This window comes from Macrosteles quadrilineatus, unplaced genomic scaffold (genome assembly GCF_028750875.1).
Source record: "Macrosteles quadrilineatus isolate MER2022 unplaced genomic scaffold, UCM_ALF_1.0 Scaffold_5__1_contigs__length_97177068, whole genome shotgun sequence".
Classification (NCBI taxonomy): domain Eukaryota; kingdom Metazoa; phylum Arthropoda; class Insecta; order Hemiptera; family Cicadellidae; genus Macrosteles; species Macrosteles quadrilineatus.
In genome coordinates, this window is record NW_026542598.1 from 2,050,220 (window position 1) to 2,071,938 (window position 21,719).

Here is a 21,719-nt window from a genome sequence, read left to right on the forward strand (position 1 = left end):
TTGGCGGGCTTGAACCCGAGACCTTAGGGACCGAAGTCTCGCGCTCTACCACTAGACCAGCTCGAATAATGCTGTTGTAAATTATTATTTGGATTTACTCTACATTTTAGTGATAAATACAGGGCTTGAGAAAATCTATTTTTTTTTTTTAGAAAACCTGAAAATGTTAGTGAAACCTAATAAGTTTAATGTTATTCTTGGTTTGTTGGCTACTCATCACTAAAATAAATTAATCACAATTTACTAAAATATGTGGAGGTATATTTCGAGTTTTCCGTCAAAACCCATCTTCAGCCTCTGGTAGCAACATATCAAGTAAATAAACTAGGATTTATGATGTTTGTTTATAAATTAACATATGTTTGAACTATTTTAAAATCTAGTGAGTAGGGAAACAAATTTTTATATGTATATGTTATGTAGATGTCACAGTTAATTTATTATTGTTTTTCCAATTTTGTTCTCAACCTCTTCTCGAATCAAAGGTGTATATGTATATGTATAAACATATACATATAACAAGAAATTTTTCCTACTAACTTAATTTTAAAATAATTCAAACATATGTTAATTTATAAATAAACATTATAAATCATAGTTTGTTTATTTACTTGATTACTAGAGGCTGAAGATGGGTTTTGATGAAAACTCGAAATATACCTTCACATTTTTTAGTAAATTGTGATTTAGTGATGAGTAGCCAACAAACCAAGAATAACATTGATCATTCCATCACGAAAAAACATACCGGAATGAACTAATAAGTTTAGTTAGCATCAACATTTCTACTGCCTTTTACAATATTCGAACCCATCCCTCCATAACCGAGCATATTCACATTTAAACCTATTCAATGGCGGAAATCAACACTTGTTATTCAATGTGACTTATCAATAGTGGGATACGCGGCGATTTCCTCAGCACCTGAAATCCCTCTGTTATCTCTTATCAGGTCGCGGTGGTGGTGGGGGGCTCAGCCCCGGTGGCTCAGCAACCTCTACCTCGCCGTAGCAATTGGCAGTTACTGTCCGGTCGTAGTGTGGAGTGGTCTACCAAGGAGTCGCTGATATCCAGGTAACATAGTGTTCTATCTTTTACGAGTAACTTAGTTAAAGGTTATTGTAGTTGAGTTGAATTATAAGTTTTGTTGGTTTAAAATACTTAATTAGTTTTAACTTCTTAATTTTTTTATTAATTGTGGTATATATATATTATAAAATTGAAAATTAGGTTGTTCGATAGGTTAGTTGTACAGTAAAAATAAATACTGTGTATACTTACACTAATTATATATTTTTTTGTTTTAGCTAACATTAGTGAATATTAAATCCCTGCTTTTTTCCGATGACAATACATGACAATAACAATATAGGTTTATTTTAAATTATTGTAGTAAATAAAGTACAACTGAGCACCCTAAATACTATATATATATATATATATATATTTATTTTTTATAATATAGTATTCAGGGTGCTCAGTTGTACTTTATTTGCTACAATAATTTAATATATCAGCAGCCCTATTGCGTGAACTCCTAAATTAAAACATAGGTTTATTTATATCTTAGTTGTATTTATTTTTAATTAAAATAATTTTGATTATTCTGTTTTAAAATTGTATTGTTATACATAATAAAAATTTACGATAGGATTGTATTACACATTACACCTTTGTTGTACGGTAAATGTAATTGTACATGCACAATACCAATTTTAGAAGCATTCACTTACAACACATTTAAACAAGTGTTAATAATGACTGTAATTATAATTTATAATTTTATCAATAGGGCTTCACTGATCTCACCTAGAACAATCAATCGATTACGGAGATTGAAAAGTTTGTTATTCGACTCTTTCATATGTAATTATAACCAACAAAATATAATACTTACAAACGTAGCTTTAAAAATGTTTTTAAATGCAACAAAATTTTCAAGTTTAGCAGTTAAAGGAGTAACTTTGAAGGAAGTATTCCCGATACATTGACACACACGTTTTATTATTGTGTGTGTCAAATCAAAACTAACTTTCAATTAACTCGATTACACGCAATTAATATCAGAACTCCAAGATTACGCGACCTCACTGTAAATTGTTTGTGTTATAATTAACAACACGACTCAACCTTGGCCATAATAAAGGATTGTTCCTGAAACCTGAAAATTAGGTAAAGAGGAATATTCCAAAACAGTTTAAAATGTGAGTAATGAAACAGTATTAAACAAAGTAAAACCAATAATCGTCGATAAAAAACACCAGAGAAAAAACACTAGAGTAGATTGTTATAGATTGTAGGAAAAAGTATACGTTTTACATTAAGAAACATTAAGAAAACAAAATAAACTGTCAACTCAGTTTATTTACCATTATTTTTGTATGTGTGAAATGAAAAAAAAAAAAAAATGTTACGCATTGATCAGATACATGGTGGTGTTTATTTAAATAGAACATTATTTTTCATAATAAGACATAATATTAAACAATTATTTTGTGTTTAAAAATATAATACATTTTCATTGATATTATTTTATACTGACATGTCGATTCGTGAACAAAGTATTTTTGGACAACCGTATAAATATATGCAAAGGGACCCCTGCATAATTCTTTTGTTTACTAAAGAAAAAATTGCAAATATTTGTCATAATCATTGTCATTTTAAAATGTGTTCCAAGATGGCGGTTGAAAAAAAATACAAAGACAACGTCGGTTAGACAAAATTGGCCACTCATTTCCAGAACCCAGCATTAATGATTAGGCTTTACGTAAATGATTCCAGATAAGAAATTAGCTGAGGTTAGTGCGAACATCCTGTAATTTATAACACTCATCCTAACCTTAAATTACCCATCCTGGAGTGAATCATTGCAATGGTAAATCCACTCATCTGTTTTTTAATGAAAAAGTCGGGCTAGTGAATTGACCACAAATTGGCCCGGTATGTATATAGTGTCCTCCGATTTTAAACATTTTCGTTATTTTATTTTGGTTCCACAACTGCATGGAAATTATCAAATAAATGTAAACAGTACGCAAAATAGATCATTGCCGCTAAAGAGTGGGAATGGATAATTCCAGCTCTCTAATCAGCTGATTTCACTGCATTTCTACACCAACCTCAGCTGCGGATCCGGTACGCAAATAACATAGCCCTAAAAAGCAAACATAACCTAATTGACATCTATATATATAAAAGACAAAGCCCTCACTGACTTACTCACTCACTCATCACTGATTCTCCCACTTCCCATTTACCTAGGAGGCTGAAATTTGGAAAACTGATTCTTTAGGCATTAAATAGGAAAACTAAGTAGTTTTTTTTCTGATCGGACTCTCGGGCTCCGCCCCAGTGGCTCTGGAGTTTCCCATGTTAACCTTCTGATTTTTCATATATTATTTTTTAAATTTATGACAACAGCTTATTTGCAACCAAAAGGTGAGTGAGCGTAGCGAACGAACTTCAACCTGGAGGCGAGTTAGCGTAGCGAACAAGCTAACCTGAAGGCAATTGAGCGCAGCGAACGAGCTCCAACCCAAAGGTGAGTGAGCGTAGCGAACGAACTTCAACCAGGACGTGATTTGAGCCATGCGAATACTTATGTAGTTAAACGGGGCAAAGCCCGCGGGTACAGCTAGTTTTATATAAATCTAAAGTTAATTTGTGTGTTGTTAAGTTATGTTGGTAGGACAAATCTTGTGTTTATTACGAGCTCAAACAGTCATTGCCGCTCTCGAATGTGGTAAAGCTCGGGTCTTCGTGCGGCCATCTACAGTTCTCGAACGCAATTATATTGTACTTTACGCTCTTTTGCACAAATAGCTATTTTGACTATGAGCCCATGTAAATGTTTTAAGCTGGAATAAAGAGTAATCGATAAGAACAATTCAGTGATGCACTTGAACATGGAAGAGACAGCCAATCTTGAAAAAATATTTAATTGGCGTTTTGGTTTATATCAAGAAGCGCGTCAAAGAGGAGAGGCGTTTTGGTGTGAATAAGAAGGATAGGCTAACACTTTCAATAACAAAAATAAACTCATCTCCGTGTAGTCAAATTAAACAATAAACACTTAAAACGAAGAGGGATTGTAAGAGTTATCCAACTATTCTGGTACATATTAGCCGTGCAAGCTGTGAATAGACAATATGCATAGTACCCAAATAATTTAGAACCGGGTAGGTCACCAAGTGAACGATTTTTACAGTTTTTAGTAAGCCTGACAAATGATTTATTTGTTCATTGATATTTTGTAACCTAAGTTCAATGCGTGGACAATGATTCAACATAAGTTGTGTTTGTGTGGGAGGAAAATGCTATACTATCGATCCTTCAATTTAGACACCAGTCATAGTAAAAAATAACTAACCGCATCGTAGCAATTGATTTGGTAAATAACCGTTAGCATTGTTTATTTTAAACTTGTCAAAATCATATTGTTGCACCGGAGTCGTACAAGCGTAGTACACAACCATCGGCACATTATTGAATGACCTCTCATTCTGTTGCATGTGTTATTTACATTTACCCCAATAAGAATAGTAAGAAGTGACTTTTCAATCCACCGAATTTGTTTTGGCAATAGTTTACACCTATCAGAGCTCTGTGTAAAGAGACATCTCATTTATCACACATCAATAGCTCAAAGTTTAGAGTGATCTTAAATCTAGTGTAATCATTTGGTTATTAGTGAACACCAATTAGACACCTCTTACGATATCCCGGAAAACACGACCCTTTTGATCACTTAAACATTTTAATGTAAGGGTAGGTTGTTTGCGTCTCGAACTTTGATAGAAGAGTGTCGGGTATCAACGATGCATCCACCTTTCATTCTATTCCTTCATGCAAAATTCAACTGGCGTAGATAAGAAACAAAACAATGGCATTGTAGAAGCGACCTCTTCTTCTTTTATCATCTCTCCGGATATGTAGACACCCACTAACTTCTTAAGTGACCTCTCTACCGAGTTTACAAATCGGTTTGCGCAGGCGTCACGGAAGGTATTCACGGATCAAGCAAAGTTCAAGTATAATCGTCTCCAGTAGGTGATACTGAGTCATGGGTGGTGGCCTTGAAGCTGTGTTTTCTTCCGACGATTACCTTAACGCAATGCAACTTCTGTTGATACAACGGCATCAGCTGGTTTAGCTGTGATTATATGACATTGTTGAGCTGTCGTTCACATTGTTGCTATGTTGATACGAGAGTTTCGACACCGTGGAAAATCCTGTTTTTGAGACAATTGTTACGACGAGATCTGTTTCTGAGGGTTTTTGCATAGATGGAGGATATTCTCACGAATGTTATGGGTGATATTTGTCAATATGAATCTTAAAAGTTTTTACTTGCATATTGGGTTAAATGCGTGAGGGACAAGAAAGAAAAGGAAGGTATGGGTCGTTTATCAGATTAGTGTCTTACCATGAATTGCAGCATATTCTTAAATTTAAAAGAATGTATGGTGTCTCGTTTACATATTTTCTCCCAAAGAGAAAACATTTATTATTTAAAATGGGAATGGTATACCTAATATGTTTCCTTGAACAGAAGCACCAGCTTAAGCAAATTCTCATCACAAACAACCACTTAAAATTAGGAAGAGCCACAATATTTTCGATAACGAATTCATTCAAATGGTTAAGTTATTTAAGAGTAATTTTCCGCCGGATTTAAACTATATTGTACAGAATGGTAGACCATTAATATTCTATTTTAACCGTGACAAAATGGACCAGCAATGGCTTTTAACCTCATTAAAGACGAAAATAAACATCATCGTTGGATCATCTCCCGACGATATGTGATTTCCTGTATCCAGATTTATAGAATGAGATGCGGGTTTGTTAGAGAAGGCAATCAAGTGGTAGTTGGTAGTTATTCGGTAATGGCTCATTACAAATGTTTGACTCCAACATAACTCATGTAAAAGGTAAATAATATGACTTAACAATATTTGGGAGCTCAGCTGAATAATTTACTGTGAACCTCATGATAACTCTATAGCTGACAAATCATGCCAGTGTATAGTTAGAGTTACTTCAGGTTTTTAGCTACTTTTTTGTATAAATATTATAAACGAAGCAGATATCGGTTAACCATTTTTACGATTTCATGAAGGTATCTTAAAAGTATCGAGACCCCCTGACGATGACATCATAGACCAAAACATTATAGTACAGTACATGTAAATGAAACATAAAAAAAATATATTTATAAATAGACAGGGCTATATACTAAATGTACTTCGATTATTTCATAGATAAGTAGAAACTTTGGTAGCAATAGTACTTTAACAATATTTATCTTGATACTCGTCCTGATCGTCTTACAGAACCTCAAATTTGTTTTCATCCCGGAACACCTAGCGAAAATGGGCAAGTTCATAAATAAGAAAACTGCCAAGCAGAAAAATAAAAGCTAATAATTTGCTCGAAGCTTTCAAAGTGCCAAATAACACTGATACAACTCAGTGACAACAGATGATCCAACAAGATAAAAACTCTTTGTTCAAATCCATGCGAGAACCAAAGGACAACGTGTTTGCCGGACATGAAATGGTCCTGACAAGAACGGGACTGGAGTGTGGCGGAAGCTGCAAGTCCAAGGTCCGACACTTGGAGTGGACGACTGGACGACCCCGACAATCGAGGATTAGAGTCTCAAGTCGTCTCCGACAAAGTTGGAATCGAGTTCTCGTTAAAACATAATTTCGAAGACGAGTGCTTCTAGAGGACCCTGATACAATGAATGTATATCTAAAGCATTGGATCTTCACAGTACTAGCTTCTCAAACAAACGTGTCAGTTATAATTCGACTAAAATGTATTGATAGAAACAGTAAAAAAATAAAAACAGATTGAATATCAGAGTGGTTCCAGCTTCAAGTTTGAGGTTATTTACAAATAACCCTTAACAGCGCAGTTACAGAATGAAAAGAACGGTTATGGATTCAGCTTAAATTGTTCAAAGGGAGTTAAATTATTAATCTAATTTGGATCAAACTAGACTTTCCTTTATAAATAGCTTTACAAACTTTAACGTGAACCGTAAAATATAACCTAAAATTTGTTGGGGGGGGGATTTAATCTAGATACATATCATGAAGTGTTATCGGCTAAGCTTTTTCACTGCAGGGAATTCTATTTGCTACATCCAAAATCTTTCACAAAAGTCAATGCCAAATCTTCTTGGTAGCAGTAACCAAAGTACGTTACAGTCTCAAAAAATCAAACCTATAGGTCTAAGGTACATGGTTTGAATATGTCGTAACAGCACTTTCAATCGTCGAAAAGTTCTGCCCACACAAATTTTGATTACATTGGTTATACTACAAAACGTTCCATACAAGAATTCCCACAGATGTTAGTCAACCTGAAGCCCGGCAGAATGCTCTAGACTTTAATCACTTACATTGTAGTCTGCAGTTAGTTGCGTGATCATAATTGCATAAACTCCCCGGTTTAGAAGGTCCCAGTATATGAGTTGTATGTTTCTGTAGCCATAACAATATCGTATAATCGTCTGAGAAAGTGAGACCTCTAGGCACCCAATTAGACTGAAGTCCAAGGTTGGGTCTTTGGTTGTTTTGCTACAATGTTGGTTGATACTCCAGTCCCCCCATCCGTCGGCGTAGATTAGTTTTTGGCCTAAGTGATTAGGTAATAACATGTAAAAACATTTTCTATCGATCCTTGGTCGCTTTTGAAATTAAAAACTTTCCATCATTTGTAGAATACGTATGCCATTTCACTAGTTAAATCAACTTTAAAGCTACTTATGGACAGTCTGTATATTCTATTAGTAGGGTGTCAGAAAGAAAGACAATTATTGTTATCGCTTTCAGAACTTTCAGCATGTGAATATAGGAAGAGTCTAATTTCCTGTCTAACTTTGATACTTACTCAAATCAAATATTTCTTTGATAGAGCCTTTTATTAAAAGCCTAATGATCAAGGGCAGTTTTGGCCCAGTTTGCCACCATCAAACAGCTACTGAATTTTCTCAGTTTGTACCGGAAACGGTCCATAATTGTAAACACTCAACTAACCAGTCACTATAATGTCCCATTTTTTATAGATGTACACATTGTTAGGAAGATAGGTTTCTTATATTGGCACTCTTTTCACAAAATACAGACGGTCCAATATCATTTTCGTTAAATTGGTCTTTTAAAAATGTCTTGAAAATATTAGCACATCTTCCAACAATAGATAGCTTTGACAACAACGTAGATTAGTGTAATACTGCAAATGACACGGATGTTTACACAAGTTAATCTCCTGTATTTACTAAGTCATGCTTCCAGAGTCAACAAATGTAGTTTTGAATGAGAAGGCATATCACTACCGCACCTAATCCACCGGTTGCTCAATATTTTGTTGGTTTTCTGCAATAACTGCTAGAGAAGTGCTCCAGTGTTGACTCGTTGCCTCAAGTGACCATCAAACATTTGCCTTCGTACTCCCTGTCTTCCGTCGGGGGATATTGGCAACCCTGCTTCCTATGACGCAACGAGGGTTTCCGATATGTGATTTACCAATGCGGGATCCCGTATGTGGCGCGTCCTGATTTTCTAACAATGTGTAAAAGTCGGGACCACGTAAGTTTGCAGTTGGTGGCAGCCAATCACAAGACAAGGCTAGTGAGACGTTGCCACATCGCCCGTTGACAACACTAATTAAAATATACTAAGCAATATTTTCAAATCAGCTGGTATTATTAGATTTGGCAACACCGCAAGGTTCTCATTGGTTTATTCAAAGCCATATGGTAAATAGGCTCCTCCCTCAACTGCAAACTCACGTAAACTTGTGCAGGCTGGCAAACTGATAATTGATAATTAGTACATTTAAATTAAGCTAATTATCTTTTGCAATTAGTTTTATAATTAGTTAAAACCGGAATGTCGTAGTTTGGTAAAGGGAACACCATGTGCATTGGGAATTAAAAAAAAATTATAAAAAAAACATGCATCACGATTTCAATATATTGCATTTTAACGTAATTTATTTAGCTGGGTTTCTTGTTCTTTGGGTTACACATCCAATCTATTTGACCATTTTAAGAATTTTAAATACAACATAGCCACAAACCGTAAAAAGTGGTCTGTTGAAAAATCTCTTAGTTTGAGAGACTGTGACGTAAAATAGAAAATGTTAGAGTGAATGGCTCTCTAAGTTTGTCTGGGACTGAGATGACAATTTAGCAATGACGACAGAAATCAGTAGGATTTGGCTCCAGAAAACATTGTCTAAGTAGCAATTTAATTACGATAACATTTATTCTAAAACTGGCTATATGATTTTCATGGTGATGTATAGTAAAGTTTGGTAGTGTAGGCAAAAGAGTTATAAATCTCACATATGTCCAACTACGGTAAAAACATAGGCGATTAGTTTACATGAACATACATAACACATCAGCATGTAGTATACGCTACACAGCACTGCTAACACACCCAGTGTTCAGAACTAACAACAGATACTCATGACATTTTGCAGTGTTATTCAGAGCATCCAAATGGAAGAGACTAGAGGAATCGACAGTATTTGCGACTTCACAAAAATTAATCGTTCAAAATTTTACGTATGTTAAAAGTAGCCGGTTGTACGCAAATCGTCGAGTAGGAGTCGTATCGACCTTGTAGTGGCCCGACCGGTTTGGGACCGGAAGGTAACATCGATAACCGCGAGTATGTGAACGAGAGATGGGAATGAGAGCAGAACGCTGCAAACTGGAGGTGACGAAAAGTGACTGAGGGTGTATTAGGCTGAAGATGACAAAGTCCTAGAACAGTTCCAAAAACACCTCACAATGTAGGCTGTAGAAGAATATCTGCTGCAGAAGTATGAGACTGGTCCTGTGGAAAATTCCACTGAGTCTCAAAAGTGGACCAGGCAGGTTGTAAACAGTGGTGAATCCAACAATGCACTCAACCTCCCTCCAAAAATTTGTAACCTATGTAGTAATGAATCAAAGAAATAGATGAAGATGAAATTCTACGTTGAAAACATTTTGTGTTTGAATTCAGAGTTACGTGTTTTTCTAATTGTCAGTTTTTACTAGTACGTTTATCTGCAGAAGGACTAAACCTTGGGACTTGTCAATGTTGCCCTTATGTTGTAGCCAAATGACAAAAAGCAAAGTCCCGTTGGGATCGAACTAGCACTTCAGATTTTGAAGGTGAATGCTATTAACACTCGGCTATGGAGAAATCTTTTGCTGGTTCAATATCAACCTGAGCCTATTTTGAACCCAAATTCTATCTGCCATTGGACTATTTATAATAGCGCTATCAAATAAAAGGTCCGCGTGAGAACAAGACCAGGGTTTGGGTATTCTCTACAAAAACCTCAGAAAACTCCAATAGTGTCAAAGATCAAGTAAACACTCACAACTATTGATTTCAACATAATGTTTTCAATGTAGTAACAAATAGTATGATTACAAACAGTGTTGACTCGTTGTGTTTCTGTCGCAAGTATGACGTGTACTCTAGGTCAATGCTGAGTCGTCAACTCAGTGCTGAGGAATCTGCAGACTTGTGAACTGCTGACCTCAATATCAGCAGCAGGTTCGTGAAATCACGTAATTGTTGTGGCAAGTAAAATACCGTAAAAATTAACTCCCGTCTTCCAAGTGTAAACGATTGTCTAAATTAACATTGACTTTGGATACTGCAAGTAGACTTCTTATCATAGTGGTGAATATGAAGCATGATCGGTCCATCTTGAGTGAACTGATGATAATCTATTAGCTTTTGCATACAGTATTTAGTATTACAGCACCAGATAATAAACAATAGTTTACGTATAGGTGGATGTTTACGGCCGTAAGACACAAACATTACTGGGCATAATACCTTAAAATGCCCTCGACTGATCCACAAGAGTCAAAAATCGTTGAGGAAGTTCATGATAGAGCAGTTATTTTATGTAATGAAGTTTTAGGAGCTGAAATAAATATATAATGTTAGTATAGTGATATGATTATTGGAGATTAAAAATTATTCTTGATACGATATACACTAAAATGCACTAATAAGGATTGACATTTCCATTGTTAAAGCTAAAAGCCCCAAGGACAGCTAGGTCCAGTTTCAAGCCACCAAAAAGCTACATACTTTTCTCAGGTTATATTTGCGTGTTGATAAATAGTGAAATTTTTATTGATGAAGTTGAAAAAGGGTTCGCGAACTGATAGAACGTTGCACGTTGTTGGAACTACGATGTTCCTAAATTTTTAACGACTCATTTTATGAGCTAATTATCCATTCGGATCTATTAAAAGCGGAACATAAAATCACTGCAAAGTCCCAAGGACCAATGATCACGCCATGCCATATGCGTTACAACGTCATTGACTTTGGATACTGCTCGAGTACATCCTGTATCCCTTGCCCAATTATAGTACGCTTTTATAAGGGAGTACAGAGAACATTGTTTGGGGATATTTTGAGACATCAAAGCCACTCACCCATATGGTGCGGTTCTACTATTGAAGTTCTATATTTTCATTAGCTTTTCATACCTATTATGCTACAAAGTACAGCTATTGTAGTATGTACAATGATACATATCGACACGGAAATATGTAAATCTGTACAAATCCTAGATACTGTACAGTGTACATACAGTAGATTTTCTTTGGAAAAATAATTAGAAAATCGTTACCATTGGCATAACTTTATTGGTAAAATTTGGACACCTTATTCTTGAAAATATAGATTGAATTCCAACCTTATGGAGATAAGTAATTGGCTTAGAGTCTAATTCAATAGTAACAATTTTTTAGAAATTTCATACGTTTTTTTCTAGTTTGGCGTAAAAACGGACATGTTCGTTGCGAACGTTTGCCAATTATTGTGTATGCAGCTTTACAACGACACATATGTAAAATCTGTAAAACTACGTCCAGTAAAAAAACACCAGTGTGTACTGTTGACAGATATAATTCTGTTGATATTACCTAGATAATCTTCATATTTGTTTACAAAGCTTGTATCGCCGATTTGGCAGTTGGCCAACGCGGTAGCGTAGAGGCCAATCCACCTTATATTGCAGAAGTGATGGCATGCAAATTGCTGTAGTAATGCTTTTACCACCCATGTACAGTATCGTCAACAGATCTAGACAGTGTCGTGTGTGACGCACTAGTGTTCATCTGTATGTATAACACATTCCCCTTGTAGAGTTATCAGTGTACACTATGTTGATAGCAGATTTAATGCAGATTTTTATGCATGAACGCAGAATTTGTGTATTCATCTGGGCAGCTAAGTTGTAATAGTACTCGCATAACAATCTGGAAGTTAAATCCTTTGTGGTTGAAACAGAAAAGTCTGTAGCTTCTTCATGTTTTGACTCTGGACCTAGATGTACTTGGTCCTGGATAAAGTACTGTTGGCAACAACAGCTGTAATAGCTCATACAACTTTAATCTTACATGTAAATTTGCATAAAAAACCCCTCAGTTACGTATAAATCCCAAATGTGTATTTATACTTACTGTCAGAATTTGTTCTAGTTTTAATGTGTGTCTCCAAGGTTTATATCTTGTGGAAGCCTATTGACTACGGCAATTCTTTCTTCTCTAAGGTACATTCAGTATCCCCAAAGGACTCAGTGATGTCAACAATCCTATTCTGTACACCGACTACCAACACAAAGTGGTCCTAAATCCTTGAAGATGGTGTGGGATTCCCAGCCATCTATCTCGTGTGAACTTGAACCTTCCTCTACAAGATTTGCATACAAAATTATACGTTGCTGACCATAGAGAGGTTACTGAAGGATTTTTACCGTACGAAAAGGGCATTACTCTTTTATCAAGTTCTTGCATGCAGTCTGATCTTACGATCAATTGTGAGAACATATACTAAGTAACTGTTAATATTGTGACTAAACAATGGGTCTTGTAAAGTTTTTATAACTAACTAGATTTGAGGGGTTCTAGTGATTAGTGCGGGGATGTCATTTGAAGGCCTGGATTCAAATATATTATCAAAGGATTCCTAAAACTTTAAGTATGGCAAGTAATGGCAAACGCAGTTGCGATCAGTCTGGCTCACATTATTTACACGTTAAGTTATTAGCTGTAACAGATTTTTGGCATCATGTTTGTGTTTTCTAGCTAACATCAATCAAATCTCAACTGTATACAAATCAGTCCAGTTTCTAAAACAGAAGCAAAATAAGGAAAATACCGATGCATTCTTTTCCTAAATGACGACGGAACTTAATTTGTCTGAAATTCCTTCCTGATCCCCAAGTCATTGGGCGGCCTTCGAAACCAAACAACACAAAATGTCAATTAGGTCTGCAATTTCCCTCATTTAGTGAATTTCCAACATTTCATCAGGACTGCCTCTATTGTACGAGTGGAGTTATGTAAGTTATAGCGTTTTTTAGCAATTAGCATTTACAAAATAATCTGTATACAAAATCCAAATAGTGCAAAATATTATATTTAAAAAGATTTACCGTGTAAGGGATTGATGAAACATAATGATTAAGGGGAAAATGTCATCATTAATGGTATAGTTTGATGAATATTGAGGGAGAGATTTTCCATAGAATAACCAATTAAGCGTGTGGTTACTATTCCAATTGGAAATAACATAAAACACCGTAGAATATAAAATTTAATTTAACATTAAGTGAACGAATTCAGTACCTACACAAAAATCGTATTACTAGTCCATAGTTTTCAGTCAAGAAAATCCCCTTTACAGAAAATGTTATACTAATTATAAGAGAACCTTTTTTGTTTACTAGATAGAAGAATTAGTTCAGAGACCAAAGAACCACGAAATTATCTTTGGCTAAAAGTCGTTAATGATTGGTGGACTTTGGACTTTCGTCTTCATTCAGAACAGAAGTTCGCTCGAATATACCAGCCACGTCCCATAAAACAGCAATGAAAATAATTTTATGTCAAAACCGAAAGATTAACGTAAAATGTGAAATTGATAGTTAACCAACATAACTGCAATCTTGTCTTCGCAGACAGGGGTTTGATGGGAAGTGGTAAATCCACTGAAACAAGCCATGATTTTATAAAAACCCTACAATCAACATAATCACTATTGAATTAAGGTTTTAGTCGCACGAACACGAACTGATGCGCCCACTCATTTCGTACCCACAACGTAGAAATTTGCGAACAGCTGATTCCTGACATTATAGTTTGTAGTCATATGTTCATGACAGCTGTAAAGGTTTAGCGTATATTTAACATGCTCCCTTGTAGATTTTCCACCCTGAAGAACATTTTAATGCTTCTGTGCGATTTATGCAGAAGGGGTTTGTTGACTCTATGTCTTGATAAAAACCCAATTTCAAATCTAGTTCCATCAAGTAGAGAAACGTAAAATCCGCCCTAAAATAAAAGAGAAATATTTACTCAAATCGGCGAATTTAAACGTCAACATAAATTACTCAATACTCAATAAAATTAGGCTTTAGATTTTACTGTGTGATGAGAAGTATTTTTGCACTATTCAAAGTTAAATATCCTTGTAAATAAATGGTATCATCAATCTGACACATACTTTCTCCCATAAGCTTGTCAACAACCTTTATCATGGGTATGCGGCGGAAGTATCGATGATATCTTATATCACTAAAGTTGCAATAACTTTTGAACCGTAATTGTTACAGCAATGTTGCACTATTTTGTTTAGAATTATAAGGACCATAACACACTAATTTTAATCAAACCCGGCTTTTTTCCTAAAGTAATTTTTTTTATTTTATGGGGTTTTATGGGAAAATAACATAATTAAGTTACAATAACTTTTGAACCGTAATTTTTATGGAAATGGAATTTTTGCCATTCTTCAGAATTTATAGGCCTATAACATTATAATTTTTTTTTTCAAATCGTTTGGGCCATTTTCGAGAAAATTTTCCATTATTTTATAGGGAAATCACCATTAAAACTTAACATTTAATAAATATGAAAAAATGCTGGAGATAACATAGATTAGTACCTACATACCAAATTTCATCAAGATCGGACTGAAGGTGGGGTCTGTCTGTAGCTCTGTACACATCCACACATACACACATTACTTCGAAAACCACTATTTGGGTCCAGGATAAATTCACTCAAAACTCAAACTCGAAAAAACAATTTCTGCATGCAGCGGGTGTCCGTAAAATATTCAGCAGGTTTTAAAGTACTTGATTGAACTTACAAAAAGATGGTATAGGGGTAGAGGGTAAAATAAAAAAAAGATATTAACTTGATGGACAGTCCAATTATAAACCGTGCTTTTAGAATTTATTTTTATTTTTAGAATATATAAACCAAGCTTATTTATTTAATTTAGAACTGCCAAGCTATAAAAGTGTGTTCGGGAAATAGTTATTTGTGCAACTAGTGAGAAAAGTAAGCAATTGACTCACTCGAGAGAAATCCTTACTCACGAGCCGTAGGCGAGTGAGGAATGGTTTCTCGAGTGAGGCAATTGTACTTTGCACTTGAGTTGCACATTATATTTTTCCTACAGTTACCATAAAACAAATTAATTTGTGAAGAAACATAACCTTTTTTTACACAGAAGTGAACTTTTAATATAACATTTAATGTGAAGTGACAAATACAATAATTCAACAGCTGACCAGCTGATTTACAGCCAGTGCTGCCAACGTATTTCGCGCGCATACGATGTTGCCTGCATGTTACGCGCTCACTATTTCGTGCCTTCACGTTGCAAATCTGGAGTGAGACAAAGTAATTAGAGTGAGACAATGTTAACATTGTCTCACTGATGAGCGAATTGGCCACTTTGCTTTCTCAAATCAGTGAGAGAACATGTACATTGTTAGGTAACTGTAGGAAAAAAATATTGTTAACGCCTTATTCAAATATAACTTTAAACTAACTGTTGTGGATGTAATTTAAATGAAATTCTAAAAATTTGGTTTATGTTTTCAGGGTTTCACTGCCACTGGAGGTTCTTTAAACGTGAGTACAACTATTATCTATCGTTATAATATAATTCCGTCATTGTACTTGATGTCCTAAATTTGTGCATATCATTCACTTGCACACTGTTTCCTTAACCTGCATCAGTGCCTTGATTAAATCACAGGTTAAAGTAGTGTGTTAAAAAATATCTGCAACTTTAGCATATTCACGTTAAACCTAAGACTCGGTCAACATTTAATTATTCTTCTCTTTTTCTAAAATAATTTTATAACTACACTGCTACTAATAATTGCTACCATAACTGACTCCAGAATTTTGAAAATCTCTGTAGGCAGCCGCACTCTGTCTGACATGTTGATGATATACCTTCTGTTAACTTTTGTGACATTCAACCTAAATTTACCTGACCAACTTCATCAGAAAAAGACTCGATATATCAATATGTAGCATTTACAGAATTAAATTCAAAACGCAGCTTATAAATATGTAAACGATTATTCAATTTGCCAAAGCCATTCCTAATTGCCACACAGAGCATGGTGAAATATCGAGATACAACTCTTGCTCCAGTCCCAATGGTGCGTTTGTTGCTTTGGTTTACATTTAATTTTATTTTCTATTTCTGATCGCGCTCTGCTACGACTTTCTCCCTTAACTTTCTCGAATATTTCTGTCATGAATGTGTAGGGGTAGTGTGTACATCCTTTAACGGACTACTCTTCGGCAACTTCTCCCTTCACCTCCACTGGTAAATACTTTACATATTTCTAATAGGTTAGAATATCGTATTTGGATCGTAAGGTATGCTTGAAAAAGGTGTGAATGCATGTGTTCGATAAAATAAGATTACATAAGTATGGCTTCTGTAATACGTATGATACGATGGCAGAGAAATTTATGCATTTGTTGGTTAGAAGACTATCCTATAAGTTGCAGTGTCAAATATGAAGGACTGGAGTTACTTTTGTCTATGTCGCTTTTCATAGATTTAAAAAATTAATAACTATTCTAAAATCTGTTTGTATCGTTAGGTTATTATCAAAATAGTAAAGGGAATGGTGCTGTTTGCTTTCCTTAAAATAGGTACAGTATTCTGATTTATTTATTGTTTGACAAATATTAAACATTGCTTTTAAAGGGGTCCATTCAAAAATTTGGAAGTTCCAAAAATAATGAAACATTATCTAAACTATGTTGTCCGTAACATAATAAGTGTATATTAAAGTATGGTGAAAGGTACGATAGTTATTTGTGTAACTAATTAGTGGGTGAAGGCAGTTTGCACTCGTGTTACACATTTTTCCTACAGTTACTATAAATCATATAAATAATTATTAGTCTTTCAAACACTATACAACACGTTTTTAGGTTAGGATAAATCCAAACATTGAACGAAATGGGAAACACTGCACCAGCTGATCGTAGTCGTAATATCTTTAAGTGTTGCCAGCTTATTTTCAAGCGTACACGGATTACGTGCATAATAAAAGCACGATGTTTTGTGTTGTTTGGTTGGAATCATAGTGTTGTGCACCAAAGTAAGGCTTTCTGTACTGCAATCTGTGCAAGGAAGCCCACTTTGTCGGGTGACTGCAGGAAAATAATTTTGATTAAAATTAAACGTAATTATGTCGACACTCTGAATTTTTCGTCCAACTAAAAAAAAAATATATTTTCTTACATGCAGGACCTATTGAATCTTGTTTCATAAAAAAAGATCCAATTTTTTATTTTTTAGCTAGCAATTACGGGTTTGTCACACATTTCGAATCGATGTTGAAATGTTGCACCATTTTAGTTTGAAAGTTGAATTCGGATGTGACAAAATTTTACCTAATTGGGTCTTTGTTTTTCATTAAATCTATTAAAAATCTCGTAGGGAATTCTACTTCGTTGTATTTTCCAAGCTAATCCCAAATACGTAAAAGTTGAACGAAGTGGCTTGCGTGTACACAATCACCCGAGAGTTACTGACGGGTTGGCAAAAAATCAACTAGAGCAGGCTGTGTTTTGCAATTTTGAAATAGTTGTATAGTTAATCAGTTTTGAATCATAATTGAATATAGCCTACTGTAAAATAGACACATAGTTCCAATCCTAAAGCTGAAGCCAGTTATAAAACCCGACTCTCGATAGTATAACTGTGTTAAGATTGAATCACAATTCACGAAAATCTTTGTAGCAGAAAATACATATAGACGTGGATGAAGTATTTTCGTATGTATCTTAGTGAGCATAACCATTGACTTAACCATTTGACTTGTTCATGCTGCTGACGTTTTGTTTGATTGTTTGTTACTAAGATAGATTTTTACATAAAATATGTTCGATTCATAGTCAAACATGATAAATACAGTTGACTATAGGCATTGAAGTATTAGTCCCTCAATACATACATCAATACATCAATAGGCAAGCATGTTTCTTCTCAAGCATTAAAACCTTTTCTCTCAGGTCGTGTGAATTGCAGGGAAAATCCACGCATACTGTTAGAAAGATATTTTCCTGTAGATGTGCAGAATCTTATAAATTAAAATTAAGCACAAAAATAAATTTAAAAACTTCAACAAATTAACACGGGTCTTTTGGGTTGCCATGATGGTGACGAAAATAACAACGTAATAGAAAGAGAAAGATGAACAGAAAATCAAAACAGATTCCAATCACATGTTTTATTTACAGTGTGGGATGAAAATAGAGAAGTCTGTAACTATTTTTTGTCGAATTTTCGACCAATGGACTACCTCTAGTACAAAATAATCAAAATAAGTCTGGATTTAACTAATAGAGTTTCCCAACAAAAGTCATCTCATAGAGTTCTCTATTTTGCACAAGTTTCTCTCAGAGCGCAACTTGTGAAGTTGGGATATAGAAGTGATATAATTTCCATCATGAAAGTCAAACTTAGTCGACATTAGCGCAATCTCAGTCAGTTTCTCAATCGAAGTTAGTTTCCCTCAATTGCCTAAAACGTTGGAAAGTGTGCATCATGTTAATATATTTAGAACCGTAACTTTTGGAATAAAATAAACTCGCCCTCTGAAGTATTAACGATCCGTGTAACTGTGCTTTGCACTTAATATCTGTTAAATTTAGTTAATAGGTCCTGCCTTCCAGATTATTCAGCAAAATTACTATTCTACAGTTTAAATACCTTATTGCCAACGTAATCCTTACCAAACCTAACCTAACCTAACCTCTAGAATAGTTTATTAGAAAAATGTAATTAGTGAACGGTGAGTTGACCATTGTTTAGTGATTTGAACAATCATAAAAGCCTTTTAATGGATTACAAGTAACAGATTACTAAACATAAATTAATCATATTAATGCACAACCATAAATTGACTTGTGTACGCAATCTGTGCTAAAATATCCTGGTGTGAATGATCGTGGCAATCTTGCGAAATTGTATATTGTAAATCTTTAAAGACTCCTATATCTACAAACTTTACTATAAATACAGTACAGCGAGGTACACACGTCTTTCTTTTTGTAAAAATGTAAACGGTTTTATAATAAAAAGAACTTTAAAACTCTGCTAGGGATCGAAATGGCAACCTTCAGATTTGAAGGTTGAAACACAACTAAGAGACGTGGCACAGCAATCATGACGTAATGGTGTAGATGACATATATTGGGGAAACATTAATTGCGATAATTGAAACATTCACAGACTTATTATTTTAATTTAATTATATTATTTTATTGAATTTTCTTCCTGTAATCGGCTATTTTGAGCCATTTTAACTCATTACTAATTACAGGTCATGATGAATATTGAAGAGATAAATTTTGTAACACACGAAAGAAATAAATGTAAAAGATTGAGAATACAACGGTGCGGTGGTTATCTTTTACAACGAGTAAAATGCAAATCTAGCTACTCGCATAGGTAAAATAAATGTTTAAGTGTATAATACATAAAATATTGAAATTTTTTTAGATCTTCATTTGCATATTGTCCTCGTCCCACTCTTTATGAGAAGCTGTCATGATCCAAACTTTCAGGCTACACAAAAGAAAAACAAAACCCGAAACAAAATGCGTAAACAGCGAAAACCGGACACTGAAAGCCAAGGTGGTCCGGACGGGCTGGCGTTTCCGGACGCGAAGTCTTCACCTTGGAATTAAACGTTAGGTCGTAACTTGACCTTAGACCACTAAAGTTGCGAGTAGCAAGTTTGTTGGTCAACATATGGTCGAACTTGTAAAAAAGTTGCGGACATCCTGGTTTTGAATGAATTTTTTGTTTCATGATGTTGAAATTTGAGGGTGCTAATTACGACTAAATATTTTACTCTTATTTTGAGGTAGGTTGTAAGATTTTTTACCCTTTGGTTGAAATACTAGATAACAAGCAATAGTTTATGAATATACTTTTGAATTCAGTTACACTAGTTTGTCAAAAGAAAAATCAAGTAGTAAACATAAAAAAACACTACAACCTCGAAATAACTACCCTTAAAATGGACTCCAACTAATCCATAAAGATTCAATTATGGTCGCAAAATATGCGGAACCTAGATTGAAAAACTTATTTTAATTTGTTCACGAAACATTTTATTTGTTATTTAACTACTAGATAAAGACATCCGAGAAAGAGACTAACCTTTAAAAAACCCATTGCTTAGGACTGATTTCTAAACATTTATGTTTAATTTATTTTATGTTTTTGAAATGTTACTGCCACGTAGAATTACCAGTTTTTATCCACTTATCGAACGGTTTCAATCGTTCATGGGGAGTATTCTATTTCGATCACATACAAACGAAACACAGATTTAGATCGATTTCTTAAACGAAATTGTTGCTTGAATCGAATTAGAAAGTAACAACTAAGAGCGTTGTAATCTCAATGTTTGGTAACACGACGAATCTACATGTTGTATGGAGTGAAAGTGTCACAGAGTCACTTCCTAGCCGCGGTTTTATTTAGTGTTCTGTTAAATTATTCCAAGTAATTATATTTGTGATGAAATGCAACTCGTGTTGCGTATTATTTAATTTAATGTCTAAATTGTTATTTAATTTAAAGGAGAAGATTGTCCATAATTTAATCAGTTACTGTTGCATATTTTACGGATGTGTGAAATAGAATCATTTTCGTACTGTGTTAATAAAATAGTTGGAATCAATAACTATAATATTAAAATTTGACAAAGCCTATCTTAGTAGACCTAAAAAAGCTGCACAGATCATCCCAATATTTAGTGCTTAACATAGTCAGCAATAAATAAGCACTTACAAAAAATATGCGTCGCATCTAAAAGAAGGGATACGAGGTTAAAATAAATTTAATATGCTTTTAAAGCTTCCGAAGTGGTGGAACTTTAGTTGGGCTCCAACCCTCGGGTCATGCCATCGTCACGTAGCTAAAAGCAACTGGCGATTCGCTGGACATGAACCGAGGCCTTCAGTAGAGAAGCTCTGTGTTGTAACCACTTGCCCGCGCCATCGGTATCTACCGGCGTTGAATTCTCCGCGGATGAGATGATGGGACGCCGCTGAGAGAGTGAAATGCAGTGTTTACAGCATTGACCTTGTAGTAAAGTCGTGGTCATTGTCCTGCATCTAGCGTCCACCACGTGTTCGTGGTCACCTAGTGACTCTCTTGTGCGTTATAAAATAATATATTTGCAAAACATTGCTCTACAGTTTGCCGCATTTGTGTGACAAGTGTGCAGATATGCAGAAAAGAAAGGGGTGAACTGGAAAGTGCAAGAATGAATATTACTGATAAAATCGAAGTCCATGCTCCCGTGGTTTGGATAAA

General features: G+C 34.7%; 1 protein-coding gene across 1 annotated transcript in view; it reads left to right on the forward strand.

Moving 5' to 3' along the window:
* The first annotated feature begins 1,011 nt into the window (after positions 1–1,011).
* LOC128994144 (elongation of very long chain fatty acids protein 7-like) overlaps positions 1,012–21,719 on the forward strand; it is a 46,107-nt gene continuing 25,399 nt past the window's right edge. The window contains exons 1-2 of the mRNA XM_054418455.1: positions 1,012–1,074; positions 15,950–15,979. The gene's annotated coding sequence lies outside the window, so the exon portion shown is untranslated. The remainder of the gene's footprint in view (positions 1,075–15,949; positions 15,980–21,719) is intronic.